This window comes from Ascidiella aspersa, chromosome 3 (assembly GCF_963924565.1).
Source record: "Ascidiella aspersa chromosome 3, kaAscAspe10.2, whole genome shotgun sequence".
Classification (NCBI taxonomy): domain Eukaryota; kingdom Metazoa; phylum Chordata; class Ascidiacea; order Phlebobranchia; family Ascidiidae; genus Ascidiella; species Ascidiella aspersa.
In genome coordinates, this window is record NC_139449.1 from 121223 (window position 1) to 142299 (window position 21077).

Consider the following 21077-nt stretch of genomic DNA (forward strand, 5'->3'; position numbering starts at 1 on the left):
GAACTTTAGGGAAATAATTCGTCATGCTGCAAGTATAGGGATGTCCGATAATATCGGATCAAAGCCGATACCCGATACCAAATGGTGGTATCGTTGATACTCGTCCGATACTAGGGTTGTATCGGCGCCAATCCTAAACCAAATTACGGACATCCTAAATGCAAGTAAAAAAGTCTAATGGAGTTATTATCATTGCGCCAGTGAAGCAACTAAACTAACTATATAGAACAACAAGAATACGCATTTCTATGCAAACGAAATTGAAGCTGAGGATTTTTTTACCTTTACAATAGCTCGCGTGATTTCCAGACAGGAAATGAGTGAAGGCGTTGGAGGCCAAACTAAATGGATGGAGCCCTAACGTAATTTCCTTTAGAACAAGGAAATACCAGTCCGCCTTCAACAAAGAGCTAGCGTTTGGTTGTTGCCTGCAACTTGGTGCAAGCGCCTTACTGCTGTACTGAGGTAAATGTGTAATGTTGTGTAGGTATATGAACAGGAATGTCAGGTTAGTTTATACCATCAAAACCTTAAATCAGTGGATCTCAACCTTTTCCTGCCACACTCCCATCTGTGGTGTTTTTAATGTTACTTCGAGCTACCTGGTTTCAAAAGAAACCATTTTTACTCAAGTTTACTTAGATTTAATAAGCCAAATAAAGATTTTTTCAGCGCTAGCCGTACATTTAAGATTAAAGGTCGTCTTGCCGCAATGCCGCAATGCACTTGCGTTCATTTCTATAAAACTTCGATTGCAGCCAGAAAGCTGTTCGCGTAACATTGGTCCGTGAGCTAAAGGTTGACAATCACTATTTGTATGTACGAACAAGATCCAGCAGGCAACGCTGCTATAATTATCGTCTCACGACTTGCTCCCACTGAGCCTGCGTACCTCTGTACCTGGTATAATATTATGTGTATGTCAATCGTTGGGCAGTGCTAGTTCAACAGGGCTAGATCACAGATATCACAGTAGGCTATATACCCATGCTGTCATTAACTTTGTATCTTGTTTCATTTTACAGACTGTATTTGGTAAAAGAAACTGTATCAACCAATCAAGCACAAGGAATAACATGGCCGATACTCCAAACCAAAACCAAGTAAGTTTTTGTCGTATAAAATAATAAAAATCTAGGGTACTTACTTGTAACAATAATATGCAGCCTTTCGCAATAAGCGCGATATATCATGCGTATTCGGGCAATGCCCGAGTTTTGCGTGGATAAATCTCACAGTTTTAAGAAGGAAATATAATTATCGAAACTACGCAAAATATTTTGACTATAATGGTAAAAGCAATCATTTAAATCAGTGGTTCTCAACCTTTTTTCTTTCGTGGCCCATTTACGTTGCAAAACAATTCTGTGGCCCAATAGTTTTTTAAAAGAAAAAATTGTAAAATAGGTTTACAACAAAACACAGCAGAACATATTTCAAAACAGATTATTTAATCAACCGTGCATTAGTGAGATACTTGCGGCTGAACAATAAATTTACATTCCTTTTTAATTCCTCCCAAACGATTATTCCTTTAAAATGAAATATAATGACACAAATGAAACTAAATCTAGCTTTTTAAATTGGTTTGTGGCCCACCTTAAATGTTCTTATGGCCCCCACTGGTTGAGAAGCGCTGGTTTAGATTGACTGATTAGCAAGTGTGTATTCGACAATTGACAACGCTAAGTCAAACCTTATTTCTTTTTTTCTCGCTAAAAAACGTCAAGTTATACGCAGTATGTTTCTCGCTGTTCGGTCTCTGCGCTAATATCCGATGTTGGTGTAACATCGACATTTGTTTAAATGAAGCAGATTCTTAAAAGGAGTTATAATGGTGACTGTCGTGCGCGTTTTAAAGTATAAATTTTTAAGTAATGATAGTTAACGCAAAATTATGCTCTTTAAGCATACTCTAAGACCACGTGCTAATTGTGCAATGGACACGACTTATTTCCCCTCAACCTCAGCTTGTAATTTAGCTGATTTGGCACACAGCTCGGCGCAGATGTTGGGCCAATCGTGGCATGATAACACCAGGTAAAAACGATCTTCGTTTAGTATTGCAGGTGGTGAAAGGCTTGCTTGCAATTTAGCGCTAGTTCCGTTGATGGAACTTAAAACTGCGCTGCTGATAACTGCGCTGCTACCACAATTAAACACACATTTTTCCTCGTTTGGATTCTGAGCCTAGTTTAGCGCGAACTTTAGGGAAATAATTCGTCATGCTGCAAGTATAGGGATGTCCGATAATATCGGATCAAAGCCGATACCCGATACCAAATGGTGGTATCGTTGATACTCGTCCGATACTAGGGTTGTATCGGCGCCAATCCTAAACCAAATTACGGACATCCTAAATGCAAGTAAAAAAGTCTAATGGAGTTGTTATCATTGCGCCAGTGAAGCAACTAAACTAACTATAGAACGATGAGAATACGCATTTCTATGCAAACGAAATTGAAGCTGAGGATTTTTTTACCTTTACAATAGCTCGCGTGATTTCCAGACAGGAAATGAGTGAAGGCGTTGGAGGCCAAACTAAATGGATGGAGCCCTAACGTAATTTCCTTTAGAACAAGGAAATACCAGTCCGCCTTCAACAAAGAGCTAGCGTTTGGTTGTTGCCTGCAACTTGGTGCAAGCGCCTTACTGCTGTACTGAGGTAAATGTGTAATGTTGTGTAGGTATATGAACAGGAATGTCAGGTTAGTTTATAACATCAAAACCTTAAATCAGTGGATCTCAACCTTTTCCTGCCACACTCCCATCTGTGGTGTTTTTAATGTTACTTCGAGCTACCTGGTTTCAAAAGAAACCATTTTTACTCAAGTTTACTTAGATTTAATAAGCCAAATAAAGATTTTTTCAGCGCTAGCCGTACATTTAAGATTAAAGGTCGTCTTGCCGCAATGCCGCAATGCACTTGCGTTCATTTCTATAAAACTTCGATTGCAGCCAGAAAGCTGTTCGCGTAACATTGGTCCGTGAGCTAAAGGTTGACAATCACTATTTGTATGTACGAACAAGATCCAGCAGGCAACGCTGCTATAATTATCGTCTCACGACTTGCTCCCACTGAGCCTGCGTACCTCTGTACCTGGTATAATATTATGTGTATGTCAATCGTTGGTCAGTGCTAGTTCAACAGGGCTAGATCACAGATATCACAGTAGGCTATATACCCATGCTGTCATTTAACTTGGTATCTTGTTTCATTTTACAGACTGTATTTGGTAAAAAATCTGTATCAACCAATCAAGCACAAGGAATAACATGGCCGATACTCCAAACCAAAACCAAGTAAGTTTTTGTCGTATAAAATAATAAAAATCTAGGGTACTTACTTGTAACAATAATATGCAGCCTTTCGCAATAAGCGCGATATATCATATATTTTGTAGACGTGATGTTCATGTTTCAGCTGGGCTTCTATCTCCTCATGATTTATGCTCACAGTAAAACCAAGTGCAACTAGAAGTGGATAGCTACAGAGAGCTAAAACGATGACGTCACACAATTTTAGTTGTTTTGCCCGCCAATTAAAGGCCCTAGGTGGGCAGACTTCTAAACATCTTAATCGCACCCACATGCCCCTCTATGTCTGAAATTTTAAAAGTTCTACGATGAACACTTTTTCTATAAAGCTTCGGACAAAAACCGTTATAATCTTAAACATATGACGGCAGGGTTGGAGAATAGTGATTTCTTTCAAAATTATATTGATCTGTTGCTGTATTGACCACCAAATACATATTTTTATTAATTTGTTAAAGATTCCCGTTCAACAAATGAGAAGATATCAAGCTAAGATGAGTTGCTTGCTTCATGATGGATGACGTAACACCGTGATGACGTGTTGCCGTGACTCACCAACACATCTTTAAATGTGAAAACGCAGGTTAGTGACATTTATTTGTGCAGTCATGGCTGAGAAATCCGCGGCCATGCGTCCAAAACTAATCTTTTACCTTTTTTGACTACGTAATTGGGGGAATATTACCTTAAAGTCCGTTTCTATAGAATCTCTTCAGCCAAAGGCTCCATGCTTTCAATACCAATTTCTAAAATCACAGATTTCCCTTTTATTTGCGTTGCATGCAAATCTTTTCCGTCTCTTTAATATGAACATGACATCAAAAGCAGGGTTAAGATTTTACGCTCGCCATTGAGAGTGCAATTTGCTCCTGGCGAGTGCCTTAAGCAAAGTAGGTCGCTGTTTAACGTCAAAAACTGAAGGTTAATTGAAGCGTAAATCGCCAACAATTCACGCTTGCGCAAATACAAAAACGAGATGAACAAACGCATAGCACGTGGTAAAAAGTTGTGCGTATTTGATACTGTGTTAAACAATCAAGACAAGCCAAACAAGAACTATATGCGCCGAAATAAAATGCAAGTTGTATCATTTGTAAAGTCAGCTGGGGAGAACTTTGCAGACAGCGTGTTAACATTTTTGGCGAGTGTTATTTCGTCCATAGGCTATCACCAGTGAGTGCAGTTTTACGTGGTTTCTGTGCAGCCATTTCAATTATTATTTTTACGTGGTTTCTGTGCAGCCATTCTGCTGTAGGTTTAATGGCCCTCACAACCTGTTTGCTATAATCATCTTGATAAATAAGACCGTGGTTAGGCGTAACATAAAAAAAGCAATTTATTATGACGTGAGCTGTTTAACACTATTGTATATTACATTGTAACATGTCCGTTTAAATTTGCTAGCCTCATAAAAATGCGTTTGCCTCGTGGATAGACCATGACCATGTAAGATGATGGCAATTGGCAAGTAACTATTTGATGTGTGTGTTTTATTTTGCTGTGATCCGAGAACGCTGGTTGTGTCTGGAAGGGTTTAACTAAAAGATTTTTCGACTGGCGTGATATAAAAGTTTGCTGAAACCGCATGTTACAACCGATGGTTTACAACACATTGTGACAATTAACATGCAACCAAAGTGCAGCGTTGCTTGTTGTTTCTGTAACAGGACGACTAAATATTCGACTATAGAGCACACAACGCAGCCATTGTTCGCATTGCGTGATATTCAAGCCAATACGTAATTCCTGTATACTGCGTCCAACGTAAGCAAAATCGCGTTTGAAACTAAAAAAGTGGTTACTATTGAAACCGCCGCATTAAATGCGATATTTTGCGAACTCTACCGAAATTTTGCGCCATTTATATTAATAGATTCCGACAGATTTAGGTCTTATTCATACGATTTAGTTCTTATTCTGCCGTGGATATTACTGTGCATTCGGCATTATTATGTCGTTGGTCTTAATACTATGGTATTTGGTATTGTAGGTTATTCTGCTTAGATATTGTTGCCTTCCAGGTCTTATTGTGTGTTTCCATAGCAAACTACTTGAGCGTATTCCGCCTCACATTTGAACACAAGTTCCACAGACAACTACCTAAACTATTGGATTAGGATTTATGACGTCACGTTTTGACGATATTATATTTTGCCATGTTTGAAATCTCAGCCCCACAGAGAGTAAATACATTATATAACCTCTATAGAAGAGGCCGGCAAACTACGACCTGACAATGTAATTAATCCGTCCCGTCGTACATAACCTGGATCAACAAAGCAAGTTTCTCCGACTTGCTATTTGAATGCATTGCATTGTGCTTCGCCACAGTTTTTGCAAATTCAACAGCCCTATTCAAATTACACCATAAACTAGATTAACAATTAAATTTATCGCGTTTCCAAAAAGTATTTCTATTACACCTTTTCATTGTGATCATGGATGACGCTGCTGACTTGAATTTTAAACCAAACAAACGCTTGTTTTTCTTAAAATGTAGGCTAACTCGACCTATTTCCCAATGCAAAAAATCCTAGGTCATCCCCTGACTAAAAGTTGTCATAACAAAACGCTTAAAACTACACGTTTTAACGAAAGCAATAGTTGAAATTTATTACGGCCCGTCAAGACCTTTCTGGCCCGCGACTAGGAAAAGGTTTGCCAACCCTTGCTCTATAGCAGGGGTCTCAAACTCAAATTGCTCTGAGGGCCAAACGAGGACGTGTAAAATGACCAAGGGCCGCAATTCATAATAAAATGTAAACCAACAAGAAGAAAATAAAATATAAACACAAGTAGGCTGATGATTTAGGCCAGTGCTTTTCAACCTTTACAATTTCCATCCGCACTTGTTTTATTTCGTAAAATTTCCATCCGCACGAAACAAGCTCATCAGTAAGTTTGCAACCTTTGGTTTATTTGTGAAATAACAATGAAAGGGTTTGTGTTGTAACACTGTGTCCTCAACCAATATAAAATCGATGGCTTAAGCTGCAATGAACCAATAAACGAGACTATGTTACTGTCCCTGTCACGCATAAGTGGGCGTACCAGCTTGATGATTACCGTATTACACATAATGACAAATAATAATATGCACCATTTTCATCCGCTTTACAATTTTTTTCATCCGCACAAGTGCGTACCATCCCACGGGTTGAAAAGCACTGATTTAGGCTATTTTTTTTGTTCTGGCTACTTAACTGGCAGCGTTTTTCAAGGACAAGGACCTCGATATTTGGCTTCAACTTGTCAGCAGAAACCAATCTCAGAGTTGCTTGCAGATGTGAACTGCTGGCCAAGAAACTTCTTTGTTTGCAAAATGCTGGTTTAGTTGTTTTGGACCCTTACTTTGCCCTTGTAAGCATCATATTTATCATGGTGCATTGTTTCAAAGTGCCGACGCATGGTATACTCCTTCAGCAGAGTTATCTTCTGCTCGCTAATAAGGCAATTACTAGTATCTTTGACCGCGGTGACAATTAACTCCTGCCACTTATCTTAAAAAGTTAATTTAATAGTGCGTAAGCTACACCTCGACAATCAATTTGAACATTATGGCCAATTTCACTAACACAGTAACACCTGACCGGCGCAATTTCCAACGATATTGTGACAACTTTACAGAAGTGACGAATAGCCAATTTGACGTAATAGCAGATCTTTCACCACTTAAATGGTAACGTTTAATGGAGAATTGACAGCGAAGTTTGATGACGAGTTTCAGGTTTCTTGGTCATTTTTAGATGGAATTTAACTTTTCAAATTTTAAAAAAGATATGTGGCACTTGGATATTGTCCATTACTTAAAAATCCAAATTTTTTACACGGGCCGCACAAAATTTTCTCCCGGCCAACATGCGGGCCGCGTGTTTGAGGCCCTTGCTCTATAGCAGGGGTGGGCAATTACTTTTAGCCCGCTTGAAAAAACCTAAAAGTTGTGGCGGGCCAGGTCAAAAAAGGATCTCAAATACACACAATATGACGTCATACTCTGACGCTATAAAGCAAATAAGCTAACGAACTTGTTATTACTTTTAGGGTTGTGCACAAATGTGCAATTTAAGTCGAATTTAAAGTAATAACGACAAGGCGCGAAGCTTGAAAAAAAGGAGACTTTTATATTTGCTTTAAAATGAACTTTAATTAAGATTTAGACGGGATGCGTATTAAGCACAAATAAAAAATCTACATTGCTTAATATATTGGCGTTTATTAAGTTATTGGGCGCGTTGACCAAAAGTTAAGGTTAAAAACGTAAGCTGCAATCCGGGTTAAACTGCTTGGCGGGCCGGATCCGACCCGCGGGCCGTATGTTGCCCAGGTCGGCTCTATAGGAAGCTGTATCTACAAATTAATTTAATTGTATTTAACTAAAACCTTAACCCGTTAACACCCGAGCCCAAGCGTCTTTTATGGATATAACGCACCTCAACAACATAAATGACAAACATTTTATACATTATCTTGTGATGTTACGTAATGAGTTAGCGCACAAAAGAAATCTATCTACTATATATTCCTTATTTTAGCAAAGGCAAGCAAATAAATTGGGTGATTAATATTTGGTGATTTAGCATAAGCTTTTCATTTTTCTTTGTTAATTAAGGTAAACACCGTTATAATTACGACCGGTGATAAATTAGGTGAAACGCCACGTCAGTGTTTGCAAACCTCTCAAAGCTCCAGACGAAATGTTTGCCGAAAACACTTGAAAATTTGCGATAAGCGCCGCACTTAACGCCGGGCGCCCATACCACTCTATTACTTGGTATTTGTGAATGCTACTATAACGTCTATGTGCATCTACACCGAAAAAATGTAAATTAAGCATAGTTTAGGATGTATGGATACAATAACATATACCCGAATTATCTCGCACGAAATCTTGTTTTGCTTTGTAGTGTAGCAATAGTTGGGATTTTGAAACTGGCCTGTTTGTGCATCAATGTATGTCACCAGTAATTAGCGAACATTTACCTTATCATCCCAGGGCAGTTTGTTAGGCTTGTTTTAATGGAAACACTTTAGCGCCAAAGTCAAGCGAAACACAAAGTCGGTATAGTCGACAACTTCCCAACAAGCCCGAGGTGTGTTTGTGCTCGGGCGAAGTTATGGCGTCTGCTGCCACGATAATTACGACCGGCGATAAATTAAAGTTAGCGATCGCTGGAAACTGCACGTCACTGTTTGCAAACCGTTTTTATTACGTCAGACGAAACTTAACGACGCTGCCTCGGTGTTTACCAAACCATCTTGGATGCAATAAATTATGTGGCGGTGTACTTGTATGTTAATAAAGGCAAACGCCATGTTAACTACGACCGGTGATAAATTCATGTCAGATTGTCAGTGTTTGCAAACCCCGCAACGTTCCTGACGAAATGTGTTTTCCGAAAACAATAAACATTTCTGATAAGCGCCGCACTTTGGTCGTGGAGCATCGCACTAACTGTTACGGGCGAACCTTGCACTGCAATATCTGCAATCAGCGAACAACACTTAAACGTGATACGAGCAATGGCCGCTAGTGGGTCACGTGCGCAGTTAACACCACATCAAACTTACTGTTATTTAAAACTTCTTGGGGACACATCGCTGTATTCATGACCCAACGCACAGTAAAGTACAGAGAAATATATATTTGAGGGGAATAGAAATGTGGCAATTCATCACCTAAGGGATATTTTGTAGACGTGGTGTTCATGTTTCAGCTGGGTTTCTATCTCCTCATAATTTATGCTCACAGTAAAAACAAAGTGCAACTAGAAGTGGATAGCTACAGAGAACTAAAACGAAGACGTCACACAATTTTAGTTATTTTGCCCGCCAATTAAAGGCCCCTAGGTGGGCAGACTTCATTTTAATCGCACATGCCCCTCTATGTCTGAAATTTTGAAAGTTCTACGATGAACACTTTTTCTATAAAGCTTCGGACAAAAACCGTTATAATCTTAAACATATGACGGCAGGGTTGGAGAAAAGTGATTTCTTGCAAAATTATATTGATTTGTGGCTGTAGTGCCCACAAAATACATATTTTTGTTAATTTGTTAAAGATTCCCGTTCAACAAATCAGAAGATATCAAGCTAAGATGAGTTGCTTGCTTCATGATGGATGACGTAACACCGTGATGACGTGTTGCCGTGACTCACCAGCACATCTTTAAATGTGAAAACGCAGGTTAGTGACATTTATTTGTGCAGTAATAGTTGAGAAATCCGCGGCCATGCCTACAAAACTAATCTTTTACCTTTTTTACAACGTAATTGGGCAAATATCACGTTACTTTCTACAATGTGTTCGTCTGTTTTTGTAGAATCATCAGCAAAAGGCGCCATAATTTAACCTCATCAAAAGTATGGCTAAGGTTTTGCGCTCCCCATTGAGAGTATAATTTGCCCCAGGCGAGTGCATTAAGCAACTGTGGGTTTCTGTTTAACGCCAGAAACTGAGGTTGATATTGCGTGAATCGCTAACAGTAGGTTTACACGGTTGCGCAACTATCAAAAAACGAACTAGTGTATCGCGTGTGGTAAAAAAAAGCTACGCATTTAGGTGTAGATGTGGCGCCGAGTTGCTTCCGCTCTGTTGGTGTGACGAAAGTTGAAAAAGGTTGGCCATGTCCCCCCCCCCCCCCCAAACTAAAAAAAATGTATATTTTTTTACTTAAAAGCAGCCCATTTTCGCCAAAATAAGACCCATTTTTAAGCTTTTTAGTGATGTACGAGCTCATGGCGCCATATAATGAATATTTCAAAAAAATGGTAAAATTCGTTTTGCGCACTCGCGCAAAGCGGCGTTTTTCAGATTTGCAGAGACGGCTTGTGACCGTACGCTGACCTCGACTATATAATAACTAACTTATATCCAAGTACAATTAAAAGCTTTTTTGTTGTTAATGCAAATCTGTATCAGAACCAGCCTGCCAATATACTTCATCCGGCCCGCCGCCTCTTTGACAAATTAGACACGAGTCCATTTTAAATACCTTTTGACTATGTGTGTAAAATGCGAAAAAAATTTTTTTGAAGTGTGTAAATGCAAAATATTTTCGCGCTTCGCGCTAATGATCTTTATACATCCAGTGTGTTTACGTTTTGATGCTATTTTTGAACTAGATCAGCGCTTTTTTACTGTTGCGCCGTTGACGTGCGTCGCGGACAAACGGAAAACACAATAAAAAATAATCGACAAATATTATTTAACCATTTTTTTTTAAATGTAACAAAAACAAGACATTTAAAAAAAATACCGGTATACCAAAAAAATCGCGCGCGCTTCGCTCGCCAGGTGTGCCCCAAATGGTTAACAAACACTAAAATAGATTAACTATAAAATTTATCGCGTTTTCTCAAAGTAGTTTTATTACACTTTTTTAATAGCAGTAGGGGGATGACGACGTGTGGACTCGAATTTTAAACCAAGTATCCGCTTTTTTTAGCGAATTTGCGCCAAGACTTTACTGCCTCCCTAAAAGTAATTATAATCACGTTTTTAAAGTGCAAATAAATCCGAGGCCCACCTGATTCACAATTGTTATAAAGTTGTAATAACACCAAATCTCATTTAACATATGTTGTGCGGCCCGCAGAGACCTTTCTGAGTTTGGTTTGAGCCCGCGACTACACAAAGGTTGCCGACCCTTGTGTACGGATTTGAATAAACTATCCAATGTTAGGATTAACTCTGCATAAAGTTTTGCTCATTTCAGCAACCTTATTTGGCAAAAACCAACTACAGTAACTTAAAAATTGAGAGAAGTGTCATGAAAGAACCACAGCTGACTGCAGCAGACAACGCTATGGTTTTATTGCGACGTGGCCTCGGCGCTTTTTCGGAAGCATGTGCGGTTGCTCTCGCCTTTTCGGGAAAAAGCAAGATGTGTAGACAATAGACATGGTAGCGTCTTTCAGCGATATTCTTCATACCGGTTCAAACTAGGAAACCGGCCCACTGTAGAGGCTAACCTTATTACTTTTTCGTGCTATCAAAAGGTCTGTTTTTCGCGTTATTTTGCAGGAGTTAGTTTATTCGGCCAGCCGATGTTATTTTTACCTGAATTATGGCGTCACGCAATGGTATACTTTTGTGACGTCATATCTGAAAAAATTGTGACGTTATATCTGAAAAAATTCATGGCCCTTCCCAAACTGAAATCCTAGATCCGCGCCTGTCCTGCCCGCTACCTCTTTTGCAAACTGGGAACCCTTCCCCATATTTTTGTCTCTTTTAACTACGTAAATGTAAAATCTGTTTTACACACCTAGTATGTTTGCGTTTTGAGGGAATCTTTTCAGCCTAAAGGCGCCGAAGTTACCAGGAACTGTGATAAAAGGAAGTTCTCCGACTTGTAAAACCTGAATGCAGTTTATTGCACTTCGCACTAGTTTTTGCGAATTTAAATAAAATGTATATATAGATAGTTTAACAGTCCGATGCAATTTACATCATACAACTAGATTAACGATTAAATCGCCTTTTGTATTGATTTAACGACAATTAGGTGGCGGTCTTACAACTGAAGAAAACTTTCAAAAAAAAAACCAAAACATTTTTAAACCAAACAAGCGTATGTTTTTCTTAAATGTAGGGCGATTAGACTCATTTTTAAATGCAAACAATCCTAGGTCTGCCCCTTATTAACAGTTGTTATAATAAAATCTCAAATACTCATTTTAAGAAAAGTATGAGATAATATTTATTACGGCTTGCCGAGATCTTTCTGATTTTCGGTCAGTCCAGTGACTAGGAAATAGTTTGCCTCTATAGGAAGGTTGTACCTATAATTATGCTAATTCAATTGTATTTAACTAACACCTCGCCTGTCAATACCCGAGCCCAGGCGTCTGTTTATGGATATAACGCACCTCAACTCAAATATAAGATTCATCAAATTCACCAGGTTCGGTGAATTAACTTTGCTTATAAACATGATAAAACTACGGAATATATTATATATGGCGAATTGATGAAAAGTTATGTAAATCTGTGAGTGAGCGATAACGTACTTTGCTCGTTGATTTTGCGTGGAATTATTTAGGAAGGGTCTTTACTTCGGGCAACATAAATGACAAACATTTTATATCTTGTCTTATGATGTTACGTAAGAGTTAGCGCACAAAATTTATCTATCTACTATATATTCCTTATTTTAGCGAACGCAAGCAAATAAATTGGGTGATTAATATTCTTGTTTTTTATGAGTAATATGGTGGATTTTACATAATTATGTATTCACATTTAACTCCTAGTATGCCTCCCATGTGAAACCTGCTATTGTCGATGTTGTGAGCGTGGCTGTGTTAGGTGTAAGGAGGTTGGTTTATCACCGGGCGTGGCTCGTACTGTTTGCACACCAACTGATCAAACCATACCTTATATGGAAGCATAGCTTTTCATTGTTCTGCGTTAATTAAGTAAACACCATTATAGTTAGGACCGGTGATAAATTAGGTGAAACGCCACGTCAGTGTTTGCAAACCTCTCAATGCTCCGGACGAAATGGGTTTTCCAAAAACACTTGAAAATTTACGATAATCGAGGTAGATTGTACCTGGGAGCATCGCACTAACTGTTACGAGCGAACCTGGGCAAACATAGTTAAGTCACGTACGCAGATGAACGAATAGCATTGGCGAGCGGGCGAGTGTAAAGTCTGAACCCTGTTTGGCAGGTGAATAGAATCTAAACGCATCGTCGTCTGCATGAGAGCTGTATACCGAATATGGCAATATCACCCGAGTCCAAGCAACTGAACCTCGATCATCTATAGTGCCAAGTCGGTTCGTCACCAATTGCCCAACCACCTGCCGCCATTTTGTTGTGTAGTGGGAAACTGCGTAAATGCGAATCTTTCTACCTCATGTTTTAGTATGTGAAGCCCCGTTTGGGAGCCAACTTACAGTGACACAGCTTGCAGTGTTATGTTTCGTCATGCTGCTTCTTGGTAAGCGTTGTAAGTTCGGCACTCTGATGCAGTTGTACCTTTTATCCGCTCGCCGGACGATTTGATGGACACTTAATAATGATTAGGCAAAAGATAACGAAAATCTTCTGTCTCGCGACTTCTTAACATACTTAGCACGGAGTCATGCCTGATTTAACTATATACGTAAAGCCACAATTTTGCGCTCCGCCGAATCTTATTAACTTGGAAATATATTTGCGTTTTGAGTGAATCTTTTTGGCCCAAAGACGTAACAAATTATAAATGGAAACAATATTCGTAGGATTGAAGTTTCTGAAACAAAAGTTCCGCCGACTTAAAGTATATAATTGTTTCGCGGATGCATTCATTTAAGATAAACATTCCCACAACAGTAAAAGCAATGTTACCGTTGTGTGTCCAGTGCTTTACCCCAAGTTCGTTGCCAAACTAAACCAAACAAACGTATTTGTTCATACTCAATAATGCAGCAACTTTTTTGATTATTAGGTCGCGTTCCATTCCATAAAAACCCTAGACCAGCCGTCAAACTTGTTGAGTTTGGTTTAGTCCGCTCTAGGAAAATGTTGCCCACCCCTGTACTAAGTGATGAAACTTATTTAGTTATTTTCTTAAGTTGATGGTGAATTTTGCTTCTATACCTCAAATTTATCGCGGTGTCAAGGTCGACATAACAATTTGCTAAACAACAGAATGGCAGCCGCTCTACAATTAATCAGCGTTAACAGGGATGACCAATCTTTATTTGAGTGTTAGGATGTGCGGTGTCTATTTCATTTGCTTTCTTAAGTTATCGATGAATCAGATCCTTTCACCTTTATAGAATAAGTGCAAGAGATTTGAGAAACTCATGCAGCGTGATGTAATTCATTTAAAAGCCCTGCAGTGTGAAATAACAATTCGGTTAAATGTGGCAACACCAGGATGTCAAATGCGGCCCGAGATCCTTTTTAAACGAAAGAATGTTTTTTTTGGCGAGAGCTCAAAGCTTTAAAATTCTGTGCAAATGACGCTGTCTCACTTTAATGTTTATACACCAAGAAGTTTGTTAATTGAACAAAATCAAGCGCTTTTGCGTATTGCCACGTTCTATTACTAATTGACAGTCAACAAATTAAACCTAATTATTTATTATAGACTTTGGCGCGCGTAATATTTATATTTTTTGCTCGCCCGCGGCTCCCACCAAGTTTGGAAATTTAAAATACTGTCTTAAATGGATCCATTTGATGCTTTTCGTCATTATTTTATTTTATTGTGGCAGTAGGTTTGTTTTGTTCGGCCACGACAACTTATGTGAAAAAGAAACAAAAACAAATTGTATTTTTGTCACATTAAGTATTAAAATAAATTTTCGTTGTCGGCAGGATTCGAACCTCAAGATAAATCGACTAGCTATGGAGGAAAATGAATCATCGTTAATTGGTCAAACCGTAGACGACGTAGAAATGTATAGGCGCCTTTATCAAAATGAAAACAATTCAGCAACAGAATCCCAAAATGAGATACTCGCCTTATGTGAAGAGGTTGACGATAAAACTTTGTTTATTTTATTTTATTGTGGCAGTAGGTTTGTTTTGTTTTAGAGGAAACACTTCAGCACAACTGCAGTTTTGCGCGAATGTTTAATATTTTTAGGAAATGGAAACACAACATCGATCGTCACACACTGTGTGCTATTTTGCCTGCGCGAAAATCCACGAAAACGTCAATAATGGCTCTCACAAATATTTTTCAACTTGTGGTTTTTGAGCGGTCGGCCACCCTGACCTACACAACAACTATAAGGAGCCATCAGCCGCGTAAAATCAACTTTTCGTAAAAGTCTTTTCAAAATAACAATCGCACAACGTGTTTAAGGTTTCTATCCTTGGTCCGCGCTAGTGAGGAGGTCTTGGGCGCCCCAAGGTCGTTTCTAGCGCTAATCGAAAAGTCGGTATAGTCGACAACTTCCCAACAAGCCCGAGGTGTGTTTGTGCTCGGGCGAAGTTATGGCGCCTGCTGCCACGATAATTACGACCGGCGATAAATTAAAGTCAGCGATCGCTGGAAACTCCACGTCACTGTTTGCAAACCGTTTTTATTACATCAGACGAAACTTAACGACGCTGCCTCGTTGTTTACCAAATCATCTTGGATGCAATAAATTATGTAGCGGTGTACTTGTATGTTAATGAAGGAAAACGCCATGTTAATTACGACCGGCGATAAATTCATGTCAGATTGTCAGTGTTTGCAAACCCTGCAACGTTCCTGACGAAATGTGTTTTCCAAAAACAATAAACATTTCTGATAAGCGCCGCACTTTGGTCGTGGAGCAGCGCACTGACTGTTACGGCGAACCTTGCACTGCAATATCTGCAATCAGCTAACAACACTCAAACGTGATACGAGCCTATTGCCGCTAGTGGGTCACGTGCGAAGTTAACGCCACATCAAACTTACTGTTATTTAAAACTTCTTGGGGACACATCGCTATATTCATGACCCAACCCACAGTAAAGTACAGAGAAATATATATTTGAGGACTAGAAATGTGACAATTCATCACCTAAGGGATATTTTGTAGACGTGATGTTCATATTTCAGCTGGGTTTCTATCTCCTCATGATTTATGCTCACAGTAAAACCAAGTGCAACTAGAAGTGGATACCTACAGAGAAGTAAAACGATGACGTCACACAATTTTAGTTGTTTTGCCCGCAAATTAAAGGCCCCTAGGTGGGCAGACTTCTAAACATTTTAATCGCACATGCCTCTCTTATACGTCTGAAATTTTGAAAGTTCTACGATGAACACTTTTTCTATAAAGCTTCGGACAAAAACCGTTATAATCTTAAACATATGACGGCAGGGTTGGAGAATAGTGATTTCTTGCAAAATTATATTGATTTGTGGCTGTATTGACAACCAAATACATATTTTTATTAATTTGTAAAAGATTCCCGTTCAACAAATGAGAAGATATCAAGCTAAGATGAGTTGCTTGCTTCATGATGGATGACGAAAAATCGTGATGACGTAACATCATGATGACGTAACACCGTGATGACGTGTTGCCGTGACTCACCAGCACATCTTCAAATGTGAAAACGCAGGTTAGTGACATTTATTTGTGCAGTAACGGCTGAGAAATGCGCGGCCATGCCTCCAAAACTAATCTTTTACCTTTTTTGGCTACGAAATTGGGGGAATATTACCTTACAGTAAGTTTCAATAGAAGTTTAGCGCCTGTTTAGCGCCAAAAACTGAAGGTTAATTATTGCGTAAATCGCCAACAATACACGCTTGCGCAAATACAAAAACGAGATGAACACACGCATAGCACGTGGTAAAAAGTTGTGCGTATTTGATACTGTGGTAAACAATCAAGACAAGCCAAACAAGAACTATATGCGCCTAAATAGAAATGCAAGTTGTATCATTTGTAAAGTCAGCTGGGGAGAAATTTGCCGACAGCGTGTCAACATTTTTGGCGAGTGTTATTTCGTCCGGGTGAGTGCAGATGGTTAAACATTCGTCCGACTGTCGAGTTTATATTTTATTTTAATATCAATAATTAAAAGAATTTTTGCCGTATTAAAAAATTCGCCTGATTCAATGGTATTTTATTGACTTTTCCATTCGTCCATAGGCTGTCACCGTGACACTTTGCAATAATGCAATTCCAGCCAAATTAATTTAGTAAGTGATTTTCTTCGTTTGTTTTCAAAGATAAACGCCGTGTACACGCTTATCGGGCTCGGTGCAATTTTACGTGGTTTCTGTGCAGCCATTCTGCTGTAGGTTAAATGGCCCTCACAACCTGTTTGCCATAATCATCTTGATAAATAAGACCGTGGTTAGGCGCAACATAAAAAAAGCAATTTATTATGACGTGGGCTGTTTAACTCTATTGTATGTTACATTGTAACATGTCCGTTTAAATTTGCTAGCCTCATAAAAATGCGTTTGCCTTGTGGATAGACCATGACCATGTAAGATGGTGGCAATTGGCATGTAACCATTTGATGTGTGTTTTGCTGTGATCCGAGAACGCTGGTTGTGTCTGAAAGGATTTAACTAAAAGATTTTTCGACTGGCGTGGTATAAAAGTTTGCTGAAGCCGCATGTTACAACCGATGGTTTACAACACATTGTGACAATTAACATGCAACCAAAGTGCAGCGTTGTGTGTTGTTTCTGTAACAGGACGACTAAATATTCGAGCACACAACGCAGCCATTGTTCGCATTGCGTGATATTCAAGCCAATACGTAATTCCTGTATACTGCGTCCAACGTAAGCAAAATCACGTTTGAAACTAAAAAAGTGGTTACTATTGAAACCGCCGCATTAAATGCGATATTTTGCGAACTCTTCCTAAATTTTGCGCCATTTGTAATAATAGATTCCGACAGATTTAGGTTTTTTTCATACGATTTAGGTCTTATTCTGCGGTGGATATTACTGTGCATTCGGCATTATTATGTGGTTGGTCTTAATACTATGGTATTTGGTATTGTAGGTTATTCTGCTTAGATATTGTTGCTTTTCAGGTCTTATTGTGTGTTTCCATAGCAAACTACTTGAGCGTATTCCGCCTCACATTTGAACACAAGTTCGACAGACAACTACCTAAACTATTGTATTAGGATTTATGACGTCACGTTTTGACGATATTATATATTGCCATGTTTGAAATCTCAGTCCCCTAGAGAGTAAATACTCTATAGCAGAGGCCGGCAAACTACGACCTGACAATGTAATTAATCCGCCCCGTCGTACATAATCTGGATCAACAAAGCAAGTTTCTCCGACTTGCTATTTGAATGCATTGCATTGTGCTTCGCCACAGTTTTTGCGAATTCAACAGCCCTATTCAAATTACACCATAAACTAGATTAACAATTAAATTTATCGCGTTTCCCAAAAGTTTTTCTATTACACCTTTTCATTGTGATTATGGATGACGCTGCTGACTTGAATTTCAAACCAAACAAATGCTTGTTTTTCTTAAAATGTACTCGACCTATTTTCCCAATGCAAAAACTCCTAGGTCAGCCCCTAATTAAAAGTTGCCATAACAAAACGCTCAAAGCTACACGTTTTAACGAAAGCAATAGTTGAAATTTATTACGGCCCGTCAAGACCTTCCTGGCCCGTGACTAGGAAAAGGTTTGCCAACCCTTGCTCTCCAGCAAGGGTCTCAAACTCAAATTGCTCTGAGGGCCCAACGAGGACGTGTAAAAAGCCCAAGGGCCGCAATTCATAATAAAATGTAAACCAACAAGAAGAAAATAAAATATAAACACAAGTAGGCTGATGATTTAGGCCAGTGCTTTTCAACCTTTACAATTTCCATCCGCACTTGTTTTATTTCGTAAAATTTCCATCCGCACGAAACAAGCGCATCAGTAAGTTTGCAACCTTTGGTTTTATTTGTGAAATAACAATGAAAGGGTTTGTGTATTAACACTGTGTCCTTAACCAATATAAAATCGATGGCTTAAGCTGCAATGAACCAATAAACGAGACTATATTACTGTCCCTGTCACGCATAAGTGGGCGTACCAGCTTGATGATTACCGTATTACACATAATGTCAAATAATAATATGCACCATTTTCATCCGCACGACGTTTGTCATCCGCAAGTGCGTACCATCCCACGGGTTGAAAAGCACTGATTTAGGCTATTTTTTTTTGCTGGACAAGGACCTCGATATTTGGCTTCAACTTGTCAGCAGAAACCAATCTCAGAGTTGCTTGCAGATGTGAACTGCTGGCCAAGAAACTTCTTTGTTTGCAAAATGCTGGTTTAGTTGTTTTGGACCCTTACTTTGCCCTTGTAAGCATCATATTTATCATGGTGCATTGTTTCAAAGTGCCGACGCATGGTATACTCCTTCAGCAGAGTTATCTTTTGCTCGCTAATAAGGCAATGACTAGTATCTTTGACCGCGGTGACAAAATATAACTCCTGCCACTTATCTTAAAAAGTTAATTTAATAGTGCGTAGGCTACAGCTCGACAATCAATTTGAACATTATGGCCAATTTCACTAACACAGTAACACCTGACTGACGCAATTTCCAACGATATTGTGACAACTTTCCAGAAGTGACGAATAGCTAATGTGACGTAATAGCAGATCTTTCACCGCATAAATGGTAACGTTTAATGGAGAATTGACAGCGAAGTTTGATGACTAGTTTCAGGTTTCTTGGTCATTTTTAGATGGAATTTAACTTTTCAAATTTTAAAAAAGAAGTGTGGCACTTAGATATTGTCCATTACTTGAAAATCCAAATTTTTTCACGGGCCGCACAAAGTTTTCTCCCGGCCAACATGCGGGCCGCGTGTTTGAGGCCCTTGCTCCATAGCAGGGGCGGGCAATTACTTTTAGCCGCGGGCCGCTTGAGAAACCTAAAATGTTGTGGCGGGCCAGGTCAAAAAAGGATCTCAAATACACGCAATATGACGTCATACTCTGACGGTATAAAACAAATAAGCTAACGAATTGTTATTACTTTTAGGGTTGTGCACAAATGTGCAATTTAAGTCGAATTTAAAGAAATAACGACAAGGCGCGAAGCTTGAAAAAAAGGAGACTTTTATATTTGTTTTAAAATGCAGCTTTAATTAAGATTTAGAGACGATGCGTATTAGCACAAATAAAAAATCTACATTGCTTAATATATTGGCGTTTATTAAGTTATTGGGCGCGTTGACCAAAAGTTAAGGTTAAAAACGTAACTGCAATCCGGGTTAAACTGCTTGGCGGGATAACCACTTATTTTCATAAAGCTACATTGTTCTGTGTTAATTAAGTAAACGCCATTATAGCTACGACCGGTGATAAATTAGGTGAAACGCCACATCAGTGTTTGCAAACCTCTCAATGTTCCAGACGAAATAGGTTTGCCGAAAATCTTGAAAATATGCGATATCACTTGAAAACATTACGTTCATGCGGGCGCCCATTTCACTCTATTACTTAGTATTTGTGAATGCTACTATAACGTCTATGTGCATCTACACCGAAAAAATGTAAATTAAGCATAGTTTAGGATGTATGGATACAATAACCTATACCCGAATTATCTCGCGCAAAGTCTTGTTTTGCTTTGTAGTGTAGCAATAGTTGGGATTTTGAAACTGGCCTGTTTGTGCATCAATATATGTCACCAGTAATTATCGAACATTTACCTTATCATCCCAGGGCAGTTTGTTAGGCTTGTTTTAATGGAAACACTTTAGCGCCAAGGTCAAGCGAAACACAAAGTCGGTATAGTCGACAACTTTCCCAACAAGCCCGAGGTGTGTTTGTGCTCGGGCGAAGTTATGGCGTCTGCTGCCACGATAACTACGACCGTCGATAAATTAAAGTTAGCGATCGCTGAAACTCCACGTCACTGTTTGCAAACCGTTTTTATTACGTCATACGAAACTTAACGACGCTGCCTCGTTGTTTACCAAACGATTTTAGATGCAATAAATTATGTAGCGGTGTACTTGTATGTTAATAAAGGCAAACGCCATGTTAACTACGACCGGCGATAAATTGAGTACAGCGCCATGTCAGTGTTTGCAAACCCTGCAACGTTCCAGATGAAATGTGTTTGCCGAAAACAATAAACAGTTGTTGTAAGCGCCGCACTTTGGTCGTGGAGCATCGCACTGACTGTTACGGCGAACCTTGCACTGCAATATCTGCAATCAGCGAACAACACTCAAACGTGATACGAGCCTATGGCCGCTAGTGGGTCACGTCCGCAGTTAACACCACATCAAACTTACCACTTACTGTTCACCTATTTTAACTTTA

At 39.1% G+C, this 21077-nt stretch overlaps 1 long non-coding RNA gene across 1 annotated transcript; it reads left to right on the plus strand.

Annotated features, from left to right (window-relative positions):
• The first annotated feature begins 2516 nt into the window (after nt 1-2516).
• On the plus strand, nt 2517-3828 carry LOC146157705 (uncharacterized). The gene is made up of 3 exons (XR_014494720.1): nt 2517-2665; nt 3227-3303; nt 3777-3828. It is a non-coding gene; the product is annotated as an uncharacterized LOC146157705 (long non-coding RNA).
• Nucleotides 3829-21077: the final 17249 nt, after the last annotated feature.